This window comes from Engystomops pustulosus, chromosome 6 (genome assembly GCF_040894005.1).
Source record: "Engystomops pustulosus chromosome 6, aEngPut4.maternal, whole genome shotgun sequence".
In the NCBI taxonomy this organism is placed as follows: Eukaryota; Metazoa; Chordata; class Amphibia; order Anura; family Leptodactylidae; genus Engystomops; species Engystomops pustulosus.
The window spans coordinates 106,082,301-106,102,328 of record NC_092416.1 but is presented as its reverse complement, the minus strand read 5'-3'; positions in this window follow the sequence as shown (position 1 = coordinate 106,102,328).

The window sequence follows — 20,028 nt, the reverse complement described above, 5'->3', positions numbered from 1 at the left end:
ACCTCCAAAAGTCGTCCATATAGCTGCCTCCATACATCGTCCCTTTATCAAACGAGGTGTGTCAGGCCGAAATTTGGGTTGTTTTCATGGATTCCACATCAAAGTTGTTAACTTTGTCGCCACCCTGCTGTGTTATCCACAAAATACACTGGCAAACTTTTACCATTTACGGATATTATTTCAGCGCTTCTTGCGCATCTGTTTACATTCCCCTCACCCGCCATATCCTAAACTTATAAGAACGCTACTACACTTGATCTTATACAAAAGGTTCTTAGAAGTGCTGTTTGGGGAGTAGCCTAGAGACAGGGGCTTGGATTGGCGAAAGCTCGCCTGGCAGCGGAGCGCCAGCTCCATGCCAAGAACCAACTAACATAGTTTTAACTGCAGCACCTTTAATCTACTACTAGTTCACTGCCTCCATACATGGCCGCCTTATCAAACGTGCTGTGTCAGGCAGAATTTTGGGTTGTTTTCATGGCTTCCACAACAAACTTGTTAACTTTGTCACCACCCTGCTGTGTAATCCTCAAAATATACTGGCAAACTTTTACCATTTACGGATATTATTTCAGCGCTTCTTGCGCATCTGTTTACATTCCCCTCACCCGCCATATTCCAAACTTATAAGAACGCTACTACACTTAACTTGGTGCAGGCTGGGACCGAGTCTGACCCTGGGGCTGGTCATATACTGCCGACGCAGAGGATTGCGGGGCCTACCTCGGTCCAGGTGTTTCAGGCCTACTATGCCTCCTCCTCCTCCCACCCCTCCTCCACCTCCTCCTCCTCCTCCGAATTACCATCCGTGGGCATGGCGCCATCAGTCGGTAGCTCTAGGCACAGCAGCAGTGCCGTCGCTAAGCGACAGCAGGCGGTGCTGAAACTGCTGAGCCTAGGTGATAAAAGGCACACCACCCAAGAGCTATTACAGGGCATTCCGCATCAAACTTGTTAACTTTGTCGCCACCGTGCTGTGTAAGCCACAAAATATACTGGCAAACTTTTTTCATTTACGGATATTATTTCAGCGCTTCTTGCGCAGATGTTTACATTCCCCTCACCCGCCATATCCCAAACTTATAAGAACGCTACTACACTTGATCTTATACAAAAGGTTCTTAGAAGTGCTGTTTGGGGAGTAGCCTAGAGACAGGGGCTTGGATTGGCAAAAGCTCGCCTGGCAGCGGAGCGCCAGCTCCATGCCAAGATCCAACTAACATAGTTTTAACTGCAGCACCTTTAATCTACTACTAGTTCACTGCCTCCATACATGGTCCCCTTATCAAACGAGCTGTGTCAGGCAGAATTTTGGATTGTTTTCATGGCTTCCATGTTAACTTTGTCGCCACCCTGCTGTGTAATCCACAAAATATACTGGCAAACTTTTATCATGTACCGATATTATTTGAGCGCTTCTTGCTCACCTCCTTTGGTTCCTCTCTGCCACCCATTGGTTTGAAGCCTGAGTCCATTTAGGGTATGTTGCCATGCCACTCTCTAGCCTGCCGCTGCTGCCGCTGCCTCTGCATGCCGTCCCCTATAGTGTCAGGGTCAATTATTGGATGTTTTAGATGCTATCTAGCCTCATTCGGTCACTCTGTCATGGCCATGCTGTTGCCCATAATTTTGGCATAATGGTGCGATTAAGCAGCCTCAGAGGCATCCATGCATGCTGCCCCTGCTTTTTCCTGTCCATTTCCGTGGTGTTTCCATCCTTTTCTGAGGTTCCCAGGTGTTTGGCCAAGCTTCCCTGTGCAGAGCCTTGGTCCCCTTGAAAAATGCTCGAGTCTCCCATTGACTTCAATGGGGCTCGTTACTCGAAACGAGCACTCGAGCATCGGGAAAAGTTCGTCTCGAATAACGAGTACCCGAGCGTTTTAGTGCTCGCTCATCTCTAGTTATAAGCAATGCACAATGGTAAAATATATGTAGGAGAAACAAAGTTAGTATTAGTATAAATACCAGTGGAAAGAGGTAAAAATATGAAATGAATAAATGTTGCAGTATTCAGTATATGTGTAACGGGTCACACAGACAACGGAACTAAAAAGTCCGGAGGGAGGAGTCTGTGGACCAGTGGACCCTCTGGACCACCGCAGGAGATGGTATGAGGCCTGCAGTGGCAGCCAAGTTACAGGGATGTGCAGGAAACAGTCCAAGCCTGGGATGACAGCAGCAACACAGAGGAACACTGGTGACACTGGCACGGACTGCAGACACCGCTGGACTGGAACCCTGGGAGGCACAGCAGGAAGCGTATGGAAACGCTGGAGACGGGAGACACGGAGGCATCTGGAAACGCTGGAAGACAGGACACACCAGGAGCGTATGGGAACGCTGGAGACAGGAGACACAGAGGCGCCTGGAAACGCTGGAGAACACAGGAAAGCGTCTGGGAACGCTAATGGGCTTTCTCTTCCACAGGAACGGCTTAGGGAAGCGTGGCATGGAAACCATAGGAGATCCTAGGAGAAGATCCGGCAGGGAGCGAAGGGAGGTGCCGGATTATAAGGGCGAGCCGGATTAGCAGGAGCCAATCAGGAGGACGCTGGCCCTTTAAGGCTTGAGAAGTCCGCGCGCGCGCCCTCTAGTGGTGAGAGCGTGCGACTGCAGGCAAGGAGGCGTGCGGCCTACACGCCGGGAGCCGGAGCACAGACAGGAGCCAGGAGAGGTAAGTGAGGGCAGGGAGACGGGGACTGGCAGGCAGCGGAGCACGGGTGTACCCGCGATCCGCGACATGGATCGCGGGAGCACCCGTGACAATATGAAATTAGGATCGCTTCTGAAGTTTAAACCAAATGGATAGCGTGTGTTGAGTGACAGGATCCACTGAGCTTCCTTGACATGAAGCATTTTAACCCTGTCACCACCTCTCTTGTTGAATGGTATGTGGTCAATGGCAATGATTTTAAGGGAAGTCATATTGCCTTTGTGTTCATCTCGAAAATGCTTTGGAAGACCAGTTATATTCCATGTGCTTGCTACAGTGCGGGGGTTTGCACCAGTAATGTGTTCGGATATACAGTCCTTAAGTTTCCTGAAGGTGCACCCCACGTACTGTAAGCGACACAGAATGCATTCTGCCAAGTATACTACATGAGTGGTGTCACAGTTCATGTATCTAAAAATTTTGTATGTTCGGTGATTGGCAGTGGAAGAGAAAGAGTTAGTTTTAGTCATATATTTGCAAATGTTACACCTGTTTCCACCGCAGCAGTAGCTGCCCGTGTAAGTGAGCCAAGTAGGTGTGTGATCGACATGTACAAATACATTGGGTGACAATGATGTAGCCAAGGTAGGTGCCCGGCGGGACACACACATGATGCCCTGGGATAAGATGTTCTTTAAAGGGTTATCGCATTCTAAAATCGGCAGATGTTTTTTAATAATGTTAACGACCTGGGTGTATTGTTGAGAAAATTGAGTGCTGAAGGTCGGTTTGGTGTCGGTTGAATGCGTTTATTTGCTAGATAGTGTGAACGGGGTTTAGAGTTAACTATGCGTTTAGCACGTTCACATGAGGTGGAGGTGTAGACTCTTTGTTTGAGGCAAGTGGTCATGGTAATACTCTCTGCTGTGTATTGTGCCTCAGTGGATGAGGCATGTTTCGCACGTATAAATTCACCGATTGGTAGATTGTGGATCGTGTGTTTGGGGTGACAGCTTTCAGCTCTTAAGATTGTATTACCGGCAGTGGGTTTACGGTACAAACTGGTGTGAACAATACCCAATTCGGGGTCACCCCTTAAGTAAACGTCCAGGAATGGAATGGACGAACCACCGTATTTGTAGGTAAAAGACAAGTTATGGGTGTTAAAATTGATATAAGATACAAACTCGGCGACTGCCTTCCGGTGGCCAGTCCACACTAGGAGGCAGTCGTCGATGTACATACCGTACCATTTTATCTGAGAAAAGAAAGGATTGTCAGAGTGAAAAAGGTAGTGCTCTTCCCATGTGGCCATGTAAATATTGGCCAGTGATGGGGAGAAGCACGCGCCCATTGGGCATCCAGTAACCTGTAAGCCTAAAGAAATTTAAAATGGTCAAATTTTGTTGGTTATATGTTCATTTAGCCCTAAAATTTACACATTTCCAAAAGATAAAAAGAGAAAACCCACCATACAATTTGTTCTATAAATTTCTCCCGAGTACAGAGACCCCCACATGTGGCCGTTACTTGTTTTATGGGAGCACGGCGAGACGCAGAAGGGAAGGAGCGCCCTGCAGCTGCCAGGATTTTGGTTTCCTCATTGGCCCATTTTGTAGGCTATAAAATTTATGCTTTTGCGTTATTGGGGCCATGTGATGGCATTTTTTTGTGGGCAGGAGTAGAAAAGCATCAATTCTGGACTGGGTTTTTTACTTTTTTTTTGGTGTTCACCGTATAGCCTAATAATCATGTTATCTTTATTCTATGGGTCATTACGATTATGGGGATACCAGACATGAATATTTTTCTTTACGTTTTACTAAATTAGTCAAATAAAACCCTAATGTGGGGAAAAAAATCTATAATTTTTGAATTGCCGTCTTCCAAGTGGCATAACATTTTTACTTTTTTGGCTACGGAGCTGGTTGATGGCTTGTTTTTTCCAGGACTGCTGTACTTTGCACCAGTATCATTCTGGAGTACATATGTTTTTTGATCACTTTTTATTGCATTTTTTGTGGGATTGATCAGGTAAAAATCATAATTTTTGGGGTTTTTTTTAAACGGCGTTCATCAAGCAGGTTCAATAATTAATTACTGTTATTCTACGGGTTGTTATGGACGCGGTGATAATAAATATGTGGGGTTTGTTTTATGATTTAGACTTTTTTTTTCGCATTATAGGTCTCTTTATATGTTATGGGGATTATGGGCATTTTTATTGATTTCTTACTTTATTTTTTATTGAATAACATTTTTTTTAACTTTTTGACTATTTCCACCATGGTACATGAACAAGCAATCATCTGATTGCTCGTTCATGATAATACTCTGCAATACTGATGTATTGCAGGGTATTAGCAGTGTGTGTCAGCCTATGCACATGCATAGGCTGACACTCTGCCTGTAAGATGACGTCACTGATGCCATCTTACAGGCAGTTCTCACAGGCAACTCCAGATCGGACCCAAGAGTTGCTATAGCAACGATCGGCGCCCCCGAAAACGGCTTGGGGGTGGCGACCGTGGCAAAGACATGCTAAATGCCGCGGTCGCACTGACCGCGGCATTTAACGGGTTAAACACCCGCAATCAGGTTTGCCAATGCCGGTTCGGCTCAGATTTTAACCGGCATCGGCTCTGTGTCCGATATATAGGGCGCTGAGCGCTATATCACTGTGCTCAGCATCCAATATATTGGACGCAGACCGTGAAGGGCTTAATAAATTCCTATATGGGATGGATATATTGAAGGGAGGAATCTCTATGGTTTATAAAGTTCTGCAAATTTCTGGGTGCCAAAAAAATGGCTATATGATAAACTGGGAGAAGGATTTGGGGAACTCGCTCTCACTAATCCAGTGGCAACTAGCTGTGTCACGACCATATAAAATATATTATTGTACAAACCACATTGAGACTTTTCGTAAACTACAGAAAAGATGCTACATATCTCCATCGCGACTAGCTAAATTTTCTGAGTTAGAAAGTGACAGCTGTTGGCGTTGTAAGAGAAGGGAGCGAACATATTACATATTTGGTGGAATTGTAGCAGTATCAAAATTTTCTGGGGGGGAAGTCCAGAATCTGATCAAACAGATCTGGAGCCCACTAATTGAGCTAAGTCCAGAACTTGCTCTTCTGAAATTAAATATGGAGATAAAACCCGCCAGAATTTAGATGGCCTGTAGCTAGAATGCTAACAGAAGCAAGAAAAGCTATAGCATTACACTGAAAAGAGTCAAAGTATCCAGATTTAAAATCAATTATGAGGAATTTTAAGCAAATTTACCAATATGAGAAAATTTTGAATGAGAAAGGCACCTTAACAACCGACTTTGATAGCAAATGGGAAAAATGGATACTATATTCATCAAACAATAATATATTCTTATAAAAGCTAAAGCTTCCTGTATAATTGTCTTTTATTCTTGGCTTTTGGTTTTTTTTTCTTTTCTTTTTCTTTTGTTTTCTCTCAAATGCCTATGGGATATATGAGATTAAAATCTCATGCCATAATAGGGAATAGACATATTTATGTCTGTAAAGTAGTTGCGTCATGTAAAACAGTACCAAATAGATTTATGATATTTTTGGCAGATGCGGCCCTGGTTATAAGTCATTACAATTAATAACCAGTGCCCTTAGAAACTATTTCAGTTGACTTGTGAGGGGTTCATTTGTTTTACTTTGTAAGCAAGTGTTAATTACCAAAAATTGTGGTTTATTGCTTTCTCATATTAAATCATGTGGAGTTATTTCCTTGAGGAAATATTCTGCAGTCCAGTTAAAATTATTTTATCCACAGATGTGGATTTTAGAGCAAGAAGTTGCAGCTCGTGTCCAGAACACACGCTTGTTGGCTCAAATGCTGTACTTTTTGTATTTTTGCATCTAGCAAATGCAAAAAAAATCTAGCAAAAAAGGATAGCAGCATTGGTATTGTGCTGTGCCCAAATATACAGGATAGGAGTAGTAGTACTATTCTGTGCCCATATGTATATACAGGATAGGCGTAGTAGTACTCTGTCCATATATACAGGATAGCAGTAGTAGTACTGTGCATATATACAGGATAGGAGTAGTACTACTGTGCCCATATATACAGGATAGGTGTAGTATTACTGTATCCATATATACAGGATGAGAGTAGCAGTGCTGTGTTGTGCCCATATATACAGGATAGGAGTAGTAGTACTGTGCTCATATATACAAGATAGGAGTAGAAGTACTTTTCTGTGCCCTGTCCATATATACAGGATAGGAGTAGTAGTGCTGTGCTGTGCCCATAAATACAGAAGAGTAATAGTACTGAGCTGTTCCCGTATTTACAGGATAGGAGTAATAGTACTAATCTGTAGCCATATACAGAGGATAGGAGTAGTAGTACTGTGTCAATATATATACAGGATAGGTGTTGTGTCCATATATGCAGGATAGGAGTAGTAGTAATGTGCTGTGTCAATATATATAGGATAGGAGTAGTAGTATGTGCTGTGGAGGGTCGGACTGGGGGACCAAGGGCCAACCAGTGAAATTGATTTTGGGGCCTACCTACTGCTACAAGGAAATATTAAATGTACCGTATTTACGCGAGCATAAGCCGAGTTTAGGAGCCAAAAAAAAAATGCTGAAAAACATAACTGGATCTTTTTAATTACAAATTTTGTGCCCCTTGATCATGTGACACGTTGTGGGGTGACACTTCTGGAGACTGGAAGTAGGGAATCCGCTGCTACTGGTTAGTCACGGCGCCACCCGGCCGAAACCCCGGTCGGAGACACAGCAGAGCTCCATGGTCCGGACGCCACTGAAAATAGGTCCTTCCCATGCTCCCAGGCTGCGCCGAAAAATAGGCGGCAAGAAACGCTACCCTCAAGGCCGGAGAGATTCCCAGGGCCTCCAGTGGGGTAGGCATATGACCTATAGGGAACATCGGCAACCTCCGCCCCCCTTGCTCCGATGAGCACAATTTGGAGTTCTTTACTCCCGGAACCTCACAGAGGTTCCTGCTGGGTCAACTACAGGGACAGGAAACAACTGAAGCTATGGAGGAGGATTGAAGTTTTTTTTAAGTCAGGGTTTCCTGTCCCTGGGAACGGACCCCTCACGTGGTCCTGTCGTAGTGAGGGGGTAAAAAAGCATTTGCTCCGTTTTCTTGTGGGGTTGGATTCCAGGGATTTCACTGTATGCCCCAAATGACACTGTGTGCCCCTACTTTATTCTTTGGATCAATACGATCACAGGGATACCAAATTTGTATAGGTTTTATAATTTTACAAGAATTAAAACCTGGGCAAAAGTTTGTTTTAATTTTGCCATCTTCTGGCGCTAATAACTTTTTAATACTTTGGTGTACAGAACTGTGGGCGGTGTCAATTTTTGCAACTTTTGATGACGTTTTCAATGATACCATTTTTAGGACTGTACAACCTTCTGATCACTGAATTTTAATATTTTTCAAAATGGCAAAAAAGTGCAATTTTCGACCTTGGGCGCCTTTTTCTGCTATGGGTAGTGATCAAAACCTTATTATTTTGATAGATTAGGTATCACTGTGGCCGAAAATGCCCAATGTGTTTATGAGGGCTTATTTTTTGTGTAACAACATTAACATGTCGTGTACTGGGAAGCAGGAAAAAATTCCAAATGTGGGAAAAAAAAAAAAAAAAAAAAACGCATGTGCGTCACGTTCTTGTGGGCTCAGTTTTTACGTCTTTCAATCTGCGCTCCAAATAACACTTTATTCTTTGGTTCAGTAAGAATATCAGGTGCCATTTTCATATATAAAAATCACTCCCAACGGCAATTTAACAGTTAATATCTCAGTTTTCCTAATACAGGCGGTCCCCTACTTAAGAACACTCGACTTACATACGACCCATAGTTACAAACGGGCCTCTGGATATTGGTAATTTACTGTACTTTAGTCCAATGATCAGCTGAAACAGTTATCAAATGTGTCTGTAATGAAGCTTTAGTGTTAATATTGATTCTTATGACAACCCAACATTTTTAAAATCCAATTGTCACACAGACCAAAAAAGTTCTGGCTGGGATTACAATGATAAAATATACAGTTCCGACTTACATACAAACTCAACTTAAGAACAAACCTACAGTCCCTATCTTGTATGTAACCCGGGGACTGCCTGTACTTAGAAACACATTTATAGATTCATATAAAAGAGGAGACTCTCTTTTTTCTTAGGAAAAAAGAAGTGAGGTTCTTTGTGTCAGAGAGCCAAAGATGCAGCCCTTTGAAGTGTTCCCCCCTCCAGATTCTTAGCCGGCAGCGACAGGGAGAATTTGCTGCACACAGGAGCTGCTGCACCTCACAGATAATGGAAATATTCACTTTATATGTTACTACATAGAAGGGATCATTTAAACTAATATTTATGTTTTAACCCTTCTCTATGCAGAACTATCTAAGAACACACTTTCTCTCTTAATGCCTTGTAATTTTTTTTTTTTTTGCGAAAATCGACTGATACGATGAACACTCGATCCTCTTCACCTAATGTGACTACATATTAACACCGCGACCGGAACATGTCCATAAAGTTATATGTAACACCAAAAACACCCACATGTTCTGGAATAAAGTTTTTATTTCACACCATCCTCCATTATTTACACCTATGTTATGATGTTCTCACTCAAATTCTTATGAAGCGCAGTGGGTTCTGTTATTGTGCGACTAATACAATGGCACACATCTAAAAGTGACTTTTTTTAATCTCATTAGCTTGGTTTGTGGATATATAGTTGTTTATTTGGGTTACCCAGGGGCGTAACTAGAAGAGCTTGGGCCCCATAGCAGATTTCTACATGGACACCCCCCCCCCCTTCACCATACAAAAAAAAATTATACAAATTTGTAAAGACACGTTCAACAATCACACACATTTACGCACTCATGTACACACATTTCTATTATATACACACATAAAGTTTTAAACTCATGCACTCATTTTTATATACTCATATACACTTACGGTTTACACATTTATGCACTCATTTATACACCAATACATATAGTTTATACAAACTAATACAGAATATACACACATACAGTATTTACACATCCATACATTTATACACACTGCCGTATATACACATCAAATTTGCACATCTACTGTATTCATACATATAGTGTATATATACTAATATGGAGGAAATTTGCTCACCGAAATTTCCATTTCTTTTAGTCAGTGAGGCAGCACACATATGGGATTTATCCCCTAGGTACAACTCAGAAGAGAACAGGTTAACAAGCAGTAGTAGACAATTAAACAATTAGTGTCTTGGCTGACTCCACCTATATAAGGCCGGAGCACACACACAACCCTTGTATGGTATATAGCAGTGATAGCGAACCTTTTAGAGGCCGAGTGCCCAAACTACAACAAAGACCGACTTATTTATCGCAAAGTGCCAACATAGAAATATAATTAGTGATTTATACTCCCTTCTCTGTCACAGTTTTCATTGATACCAGCACCTGAGGACACCAATAAAGCAGAAAATAGTCCCAGGTAGCACTGTCACTTTATAATAGCTGTGTACACAGCAAGTCCTGGGCTGTCTGGGACTGCAGGAAGATACCTGGAGTCATCTCTGGTGATGGCCTGAGTGCCCACAGAAAGGGCTCCGAGTGCCACCTCTGGCACCAGTGCCATAGGTCAGCCATCACTGGTATATAGCAATAACGTTTCATCATTTAAGGGCGGGAAAGTTGTGCTGCCTCACGGACTAAAAGAAATGGAAATTTCGGTAAGCAAATTTCCTCCTTTTTCGTCCGTTCGGCAGCACACATATGGGACGTAGCAAGCAGTACTTATGGGGAGGGATCTTAGTCGCCTGCTGAAGCACCGCCTTGTGTAAGGCTGAAGCCTCAGGAGGCAGAGAAGTCCATCCTGCAGAGATTTATAGACGAGGATGGAGAGGACCACATGGCTGCTCTGTAGAACTGATAGACGTGACAGAGCTCCTCTAAAGAAGCTGATGTAGAGTTGGCTCTCAGCTGGTCTGGAGCTTCATGACCAAAGAGACTCAACAGCATCTCATGAAGTCAATGATCCATGTGGACAATTTGCCCCCTTATAAAAATTATTTGAAAATGTATTGTTTAAAAGAATTGTTCTGAAGACTGTAGAAATCGTTGGATGAAGGCTGAGCAGGAAAGTAACATGATGCTTTTTTGGCAGAATGTTAAGGTAGGAATCCTTGAAGGACATTGCTTGGAGTTCTGCAGTCCTCCTGGATGATGTCTTGGCCATCAAACATGAACATGATCGGCTGCTTTTGAGGATTCTTCTGGCCTTAGGCTTTAGTGCAGCCAGAAGATACATCCTTTGTGAGTAGGCGCCCTGGACCTCCACTCAGCGCTGGCCGGGATGTGTCATGTGACGTCACATGTCTTCATGCAGGAAGAAAATAGGACGGCCCGCTGCCTGGACACACAGGTGGAGCCAGGTGCGGCAGGCTTAGGGATGGGCAGCCCTCTCAGCATTGCGGCTGCAGCAGCTATGGTCAATAGGGCCAGGCCCCCCTAGGTACACGGCGTGCATAATTTATGATTCGGTCGTGGGTGGGTCTTGGGCTGGCCATTAGCATCACTGCTACGGTTGGTACAGCGATAGTAACGCCACTGATAGCGAGTATTCTGGATATCAGAAATATGACTGATATCAAATGTCACCAGCTGAAGATTTTCCTCTGCTTAAGGCAGGGTTTTGCAGACTCTTGTAAGTTGGAGACTTCAGGAACCTTTTTATAGTAAAGCACATTGTGATTGCTGCAAACGAGATAGACGCATTAGAATAATAACATAGAAGTATTGTAACGCAGGCCTGATTGGCTCACAGCCCCCGATGAATAGAGGACATAATCTGTTCCATGACTTATGATCCTCATCATCTCCTACATGGGACCCCAGCCTCAGAAAGACGTATCCCTCTGGCTAATGTGCGAGGATGAAGAATCCAGCATTTTCTTGCCATAAATTATTGGGACTGGTTCCTTCACTTCAGATATGGGCTTTGCTCATTGCACCACATCTATGGTAACAGGCATTTGGCCAGTGCTCTTGTCACTCACTAACTTTTGTTAGGGGAAATATTTCCAAAAATACATTTCTAGACTTTCATTACTCTTCTTCAAATTTGAAGTTGAAGATTCAGAAGTTCCATGGAAATAACCAGTCCTCCAGGTATGGAACTGTTAAGGACATGACTGGCAATGCAGTGGGCAGGAGTCTGAAGCACTATCCCGATGTTCTCCCGATGTGGAGGCAGGATGATCTGATAGGATAGTTGATACCTCGCAGTGATACCTCTGAGGCAGAGATATACAACTAGCAGATTGCTGGTCAGGATCTGTCAGGTGGGAAGGTTACAGAGTCTATACTTGATGTATTGTAGAAGACACCAGGCGTCTGATAAAGACTTTGGCCAATCTGAAGAGAAGGACCTCCTTCTTATTGTTGATATTCCACCAGGCCAGATGCACTAACTCCCACGGTTTTGAGTTAAGTGGCTTTTTACCTACTCATGGAAGGTGTTGCCTGTGTCTGAACCGACCCTGTGTACCAAGTCGATGTGATGGAACGACAAACTCTTCCTGCTCTTCCTGGATTTTGAGTCTTCATATCTTGAAAATTCAAATATTCCTTTTGGTGGAGCGTCCTTATTCCAGAGCTTTGTCCATACAGCTCTTCTTTCCACGACCAAAGCAACCAGGACTTAAGAGGAATCCTTAATGCTGGTAATAGAAGCATCAGATAGCTATTGTGACAGGTCACATGGCCAGTGGTGGCACAGAGTAGGATTTCATCTCTTGGTCACTAGACCTCTAAAGCCATTATCAGGTGTGGTCCATCCACGCTGAAAATATATAGACAGGACTGGGTGAGTAGGGAAGACGTCATCATCAGTGACTGGAAAGTAGAATCATCCTTTCCCTGTGGTTTCCCTTCAGGATCTTTAGTGGATTCCACTGGTGGTCACATTCTCCTTCCTCAGAAGGAAGATCTGGTCTGGGGCATCAGATTTAATCTCTGAGATTTAATATTCCTATAAACAAGAATCTGCAATAGAGAATGATGTCTGGAGATCTAGAAGAAAAGGAGATGATCCATGATAAGAAGGTTTGGGCCTGGGATCTGTGTGGATCTCTGGATCTGTATCCTGGGGTAACACAGGAGAATAGATAAAAGACTCATTCTTAATAGGCAATGGGTGAGGACATAACCTCTGCCTAGTTTTCCTCCTCTTTCCATCTCTCATAAGGGTCTGTGACAGCCGCTCAGGGGAGGACGTCTAGTGAAAACACAAAGGACACATTAGTATGAGATAAAGATGTGTACAGACAAGCCATATGCACCCGACATCACTGTATGAGGAGTTCTGCTGTTGGGATATGAGAGGATCACTCTCCAATGCCATTCATGTAGAGCAGACTATGGAGAATATACATAGAAGCAGAACTTAGAGATTCTGGTATCAGTCTGCTGTGTATCATTATTACAGTATGTCACTATGTATACAGATCGTAGATACCTGCACATCTCACCAGACAGAGGATGTGGGTACAGTGTATAACACACAGGCCATGCTCATTACTTACCGGAGGCCGAGTACATGCTCATCACATACCAGAGGCTGAGTACATGCTCATTACTTACCGGAGGCTGAGTACATGCACATCACATACTAGAGGCTGAGTACATGCACATCACATACTAGAGGCTGAGTACATGCTCATCACATACCAGAGGCTGAGTGCATGCTCATCACATACCAGAGGCTCATTACATACCGGAGGTCTAGTCCAGAGGAAATGGTTAGTAAATTCAGTGTAAAGATCACAGATTATACACATGAAATAACGGTAAGATAATTCTAAGTCAAGCAGAGCTCACAGACTGCATAAAAACCCTGGAGTCAGTGCGCAGGAGTGACTAGAAATGCAATAAAGTTCTATGCATTTAGCAAGAATAAATATGAGACCTGTGCCTTCAGCACGTGGACATTATACCATTGCATTCAGCAGCAATACATAGGAGACCTGAGCATTCCCATACCTCCCAACATTTGGGAAAAGGAAAGAGGGACAAAATGGCGGCACGCGTAGCGTGCCGCGGCGATCCCCCTAAGCCACACCCCCAATCACTCCCTGGCCACGCCCCAAATTTTAACCATATTAAAAATAATAAAAATCATAATTTAAAAAAAAAAAAAAATTATCCTCATTGGGATTTGAACCCAGAACCTGCAGTGTCCATGTACAATAATAACACAGCGCCTCAACCCACTGAGCTATAGCCTCAGTGATTAACAAGTGGAGAATTTTGGTAACTAAGAACTATATACTGCCTTGGTATATAGGGAGGGATCTTCTCAGATTATTGTAATTATTGAGACTATTATTATTATTATTATTGAGATGATTATTATTATTTTTACCATTATTAATAATCATCTCCATAATAATAAAATTTATAATAATAATAATAATAATAGTCTGAATAATTACAATAATAATCTCTGAGAAGATCCCTCTCTATATATCAGTGCATTAGTCTGTGTCACAGTGTAAATGGCTGATAACATGTCTTAGTTACCAGAAATCCTCAGCTCTGTATCACTGGGCTTATAGCTCAGTTAGTTAAGCTCCTGTCTGCAGTGCAGAGGGTCCCAGGTTCGAATCTCAGCCTGGCCAAAACTTTATTTAATTTAATTATATAAAGAGCTTGTGTCTGGGGAAGACCTGGAGACCATATATGGACAGATAGAGATCTGAGCTGATGACGTGGTCCCTGCTCTCCGGCTGAGCCGACACTTCTCTGAAAAGGATTCCCTCCCGATGTCTGCTCTGGGGAACCCTAGGAGATGCAGTGACCATATATGGACAGATCTGAAGCTGATGACGTGGTCCCTGCTCTGCGCTAAGCCCGACACTTCTCTGAAAAGGATTCCCTGCCCGATGTCTGTAGAAGCCATTCTGTACTGTGAGTTCAGACTTTCAAAGTATTTACTATGCGCCGGGACAAAGCGGGACCTGGGGGGAAAATTCGTGACAATATCATAGCTGCCCGGGACGCGGGGCAGGGGTACGAAAAGCGGGAAAGTCCCGGCAAAATCGGGACGGTTGGGAGCTATGCATTCCTCTTACCTTGTCTTGCAGAGGGCAGGGGTTATCTGGCAGCTGAGACCTGCGGTGAGGTTGCATGATATGACTGCAACGGGTGAATGCAAATTGAAAATGCACCAATACATAGCAATGGCTGACACATGTGCACAAGAAACACCAGTATGTCCAGGACGCACTTACCCCTGTAAGGACAGGATAGCTGTACAGGCTCCTCCAGGCCAGAGACCAGCTGTGCTATGGTATACAGCCTGGGCTGCGGCCTATGCAGGAGGGGATCCAGGCGTCTGATGGTGAGGCACGCAGGGTGATGAACCACAAGGCCCAGCAGGTAGGAGATGCAGGAGCGATCTCATGTGCCGGGTACATGGTGGTAGATACACACCACAGCCTCAGCTATTACTCTTGTAAAGACAGGATAGCTGTACAGGCTCCTCCGGGACGAGGGACCGCATGCAGCCCAGGCCGGTCCATCCAAGTGTTCTGTGTAAAGACACAGAGGACCTAGAAAACTTATTATCTAGATAGAAAAAAAAAAAAAAAAAACTTTCTGTGTAGACACACAGTACCTGAACTCTTCTGTCATACCTAAGAGAAAAAGAAATACAAGGGTTGTGTGTGTGCTCCGGCCTTATATAGGTGGAGTCAGCCAAGACACTAATTGTTTAATTGTCTACTACTGCTTGTTAACCTGTTCTCTTCTGAGTTGTACCTAGGGGATAAATCCCATATGTGTGCTGCTGAATGGACGAAAAAGAAATACAGTATACAATCACCATTTATACATATACATGCAGTATAAAACACACTATATACACACACAGAGGGTCATTCATCATATGCCTGTGCTCGTGTGCCAGCGTATGACAGACCTGCCGGATACATCAAGAGGCCAGGTCCTGGGCAGGGCCTGGCGTAGAAATTAACACAGCCAGCAAATTTTCACATCTGAAAATCCACCGGCTGCAGGGATTGCGCAGGAGCTGCGACAGGAATCCCCCGAGGCAGCCCACTCCTCGTTGTCCGCACCCCACTAGCGTGAAGGAGGGGATTGGGGAAATCAATTGCACATGCTAGCTATAAGCTAGCATTTGCAATTATTTTAGGGCTTCTATGCCACCAATACTGCATATACACTCACCGGCCACTTTATTAGGTACACCTGTCCAACTGCTCGTTAACACTTAATTTCTAATCAGCCAATCACATGGCGGCAACTCAGTGCATTTAGGCATGTAGACATGGTCAAGACAATCACCTGCAGTTCAAACCGGGCATTAGTATGGGGAAGAAAGGTGATTTGAGTGCCTTTGAACGTGGCATGGTTGTTGGTGCCAGAAGGGCTGGTCTGAGTATTTCAGAAACTGCTGATCTACTGGGATTTTCACGCACAACCATCTCTAGGGTTTACAGAGAATGGTCCGAAAAAGAAAAAACATCCAGTGAGCGGCAGTTCTGTGGGCTACTTTCAGCAGGATAATGCGCCATGTCATAAAGCTGGAATCATCTCAGACTGGTTTCTTGAACATGACAGTGAGTTCACTGTACTCAAATGGCCTCCACAGTCACCAGATCTCAATCCAATCGAGCATCTTTGGGATGTGGTGGAACGGGAGATTCGCATCATGGATGTGCAGCCGACAAATCTGCGGCAACTGTGTGATGCCATCATGTCAATATGTACCAAAATCTCTGAGGAATGCTTCCAGCACCTTGTTGAATCTATGCCACGAAGAATTGAGGCAGTTCTGAAGGCAAAAGGGGGTCCAACCCGTTACTAGCATGGTGTACCTAATAAAGTGACCAATGAGTGTACACACACACACACCAAATGCACATATATACATACACACACACCAAATGTACATATATACATACACACACACACACCAAATGTACATATATACATACACACACACCAAATGTACATATATACATGCACACACACACCAAATGTACATATATACATGCACACACACACCAAATGTACATATATACATACACACCAAATGTACATATATACATACACACCAAATGTACATATATACATACACACACACACACACACCAAATGTACATATATACATACACACACACACCAAATGTACATATATACATACACACACACACCAAATGTACATATATACATACACACACACACCAAATGTACATATATACATACACACACACACCAAATGTACATATATACATACACACACACACCAAATGTACATATATACTGTGGGAACTAGCTTGGTAGAAGCGGTAAAATTAGTCCAGAATCGCAGTCAGAGACAGTGACACAAGAGCTTTGGCTACAAACAGGGCTTTGCCTGGCTTTAATAGCAGAAAACAAATACAAAATAAAACATAAAGCCTTAACTTCAGGCTAAAATAAACACCTGCTCGGCTGAACTCTAACTAACATAGAGTCTTCCCTGACTACTCGGGGGGCGTACTACCAGCCACCCGAAACAAAAACAAAACGTGGGTTTTGCCTCACGTGACACACACAGTCCGTATTAGGCTCGCAGGCCTCAGTGCAGGAGAACAGAGTCAGGTTCTGCCTCTCCACATGTTTCCTCCTTGTGAAGCACAGAGTGCAATCCTTTTAAAGCTCTAGTTGGAGCTGAGCTCCAACACCTGGGTTTCCTGAAACAACCAGGAAAACCAGTGCTGGACAGGAAGGGAATGACTAGCCCCACTACCAGCCTGTCAGTCATTCCAAAAATCCAGGCCCGAAAATAGGATTTACCAGATCCTTTAGCAAGCTATGTCTTGCTAAGGACATCAAGTCTCCCTGGATCTTCTACATCTCACTCAGCTTTCCCTGGGTGAGATGTACACCCCCTGTCCCCTAGAAGACATATGAGAGAAATCTAGGGGAAATATAGCGATTTCCCTCCACCTTACCAGTCACTATCTCACATACCCTCCCCCTTTGTTCGAACCTGTCGGGGCGGACACACTTAGCCACCAAGCAATGTGTTCTGGACAGAGCATCTGCATTTCCCTGCAGTTTGCCTGACCTGTGCTCAACTGAAAACTTAAAGTTTTGTAAAGTGAGAAACCATCTTGTGACCCTTGCATTCCTCTCTTTAGCCTGGCTCATCCACGTAAGAGGGGAATGATCTGTCACCAACCTGAAGTGTCGACCCAATAAGTAATACCGCAGGGATTCCAAGGCCCATTTAATTGCCAAACACTCACGTTCAACAATGCTATAACTTCTCTCTGCCGGTGTAAGCTTCCTGCTTAGATACGTTACCGGGTGTTCTTCTCCCCTAACCTCCTGTGAAAGGACTGCACCTAACCCTACATCAGAGGCGTCCGTTTGCACGACAAACATTTTTTTAAAGTCAGGAGTTATTAGGACTGGCTGTCTACAAAGGGCAGTTTTTAATTCCTGAAATGAACTTTCAGCCTCTGGGTTCCACTTGACCATGACCGAATTACTCCCCTTGGTAAGGTCGGTTAAGGGTGCTGCAATACTTGCAAAGTTTAGTATGAATCTGCGGTAATAACCCAGAATTCCCAGAAAAGCTCTTACCTGTTTTTTGTTCAAGGGTCGGGGCCAGTTTTGGATAGCCTCTACTTTATTTACTTGGGGTTTTATCACACCTCTACCAATGACATAGCCCAAGTAACGTGCCTCCTCAAGACCCAGAGCACACTTTTTAGGGTTTGCCGTTAACCCTGCAGCCCTAAGAGAATCCAGTATCGCCTGGACTTTTGCCAAGTGACTTTCCCAGTCCTCACTAAAAATGATAATATCGTCAAGATAAGCCGAGGCATATCTACGATGTGGCTTAAGGACAACGTCCATTAACCTTTGAAAAGTTGCTGGGGCCCCATGCAACCCAAAAGGCAAACAAACATACTGGAAAAGACCCTCTGGGGTGACAAATGCAGTTTTCTCCTTTGCCCTGTCAGTAAGCGGTACCTGCCAGTACCCTTTGGTTAGGTCAAGGGTGGAAAAATATCTAGCATGACCAAGTCTCTCGATTAGTTCGTCCACCCTTGGCATTGGATAGGCATCAAACTTTGATACCTCATTTAATTTTCTGAAGTCATTACAGAAACGCAGCGTACCATCTGGTTTAGGAATCAGGACAATGGGGCTTGACCACTCACTATTTGATTCCTCAACAACCCCTAGGTCCAACATCTTTTTGACTTCTTCCGAAATGGCCTGTCTACGAGCTTCAGGTACTCTGTACGGTTTTAGGTGAACTCGTACCTGTGGCTCGGTGACAATGTCATGTTTTATCAGCGAGGTACGGCCTGGCGTCTCTGAGAACACATCAGCGTTTCGCAAGATGAACTCTCTAGTTTCCTGCGTCTGAGCCTTGGACAGGGACTCGGATATACGAACCTCGGGTATGCCGTTACCATGAGAGTTTACCTCTACTGCAAGGACCTGCGGAGTAACTTCACAAGGCCAACTTACAGCTGACAAATTTTCTCTGTCCTTCCAGGGTTTTAGTAAATTTACATGGTACAACTGTTCTGGCTTCCTCTTCCCTGGCTGATATACTTTGTAGTTCACCTCTCCTACTTTCTCCAAAACTTCATACGGCCCTTGCCACTTAGCCAGGAACTTACTCTCTATGGTTGGTACCAAAACTAAAACACGATCACCAGGGTTAAAAGTTCTGACCTTAGCCGACCTGTTATATACCCGCCTTTGGGCCTCTTGAGCCTGCTCTAGGTGAGCTTTAACTATAGGCATTATTGCACCGATCCTGTCTTGCATAAGACTAATGTGCTCTATTACACTTCTGTAGGGTGTATGTTCCTGTTCCCAGGTTTCCTTGGCAACGTCAAGGAGGCCGCGGGGTGCCTACCATACACCAGCTCAAATGGGGAAAACCCAGTGGAGGATTGCGGTACTTCACGAACTGCAAACATTAGATAGGGTAACAGGCAATCCCAATCCTTACCGTCCTTACAAACCACCCTTTTTAACATGCCCTTCAGGGTCTTGTTGAATCTCTCAACCAGGCCATCCATCTGCGGATGATATACAGATGTACGCAAGTGTTTAATTTTCAAGAGCCTACACAACTCTTTAGTTACCTTAGACATGAAGGGGGTTCCCTGGTCTGTAAGGATCTCTTTAGGGATACCTGTACGGGAGAACATGTGAAATAGTTCCTTGGCTATTAGCTTAGAGGAAGTATTTCTTAGTGGCACAGCCTCGGGATAACGTGTGGC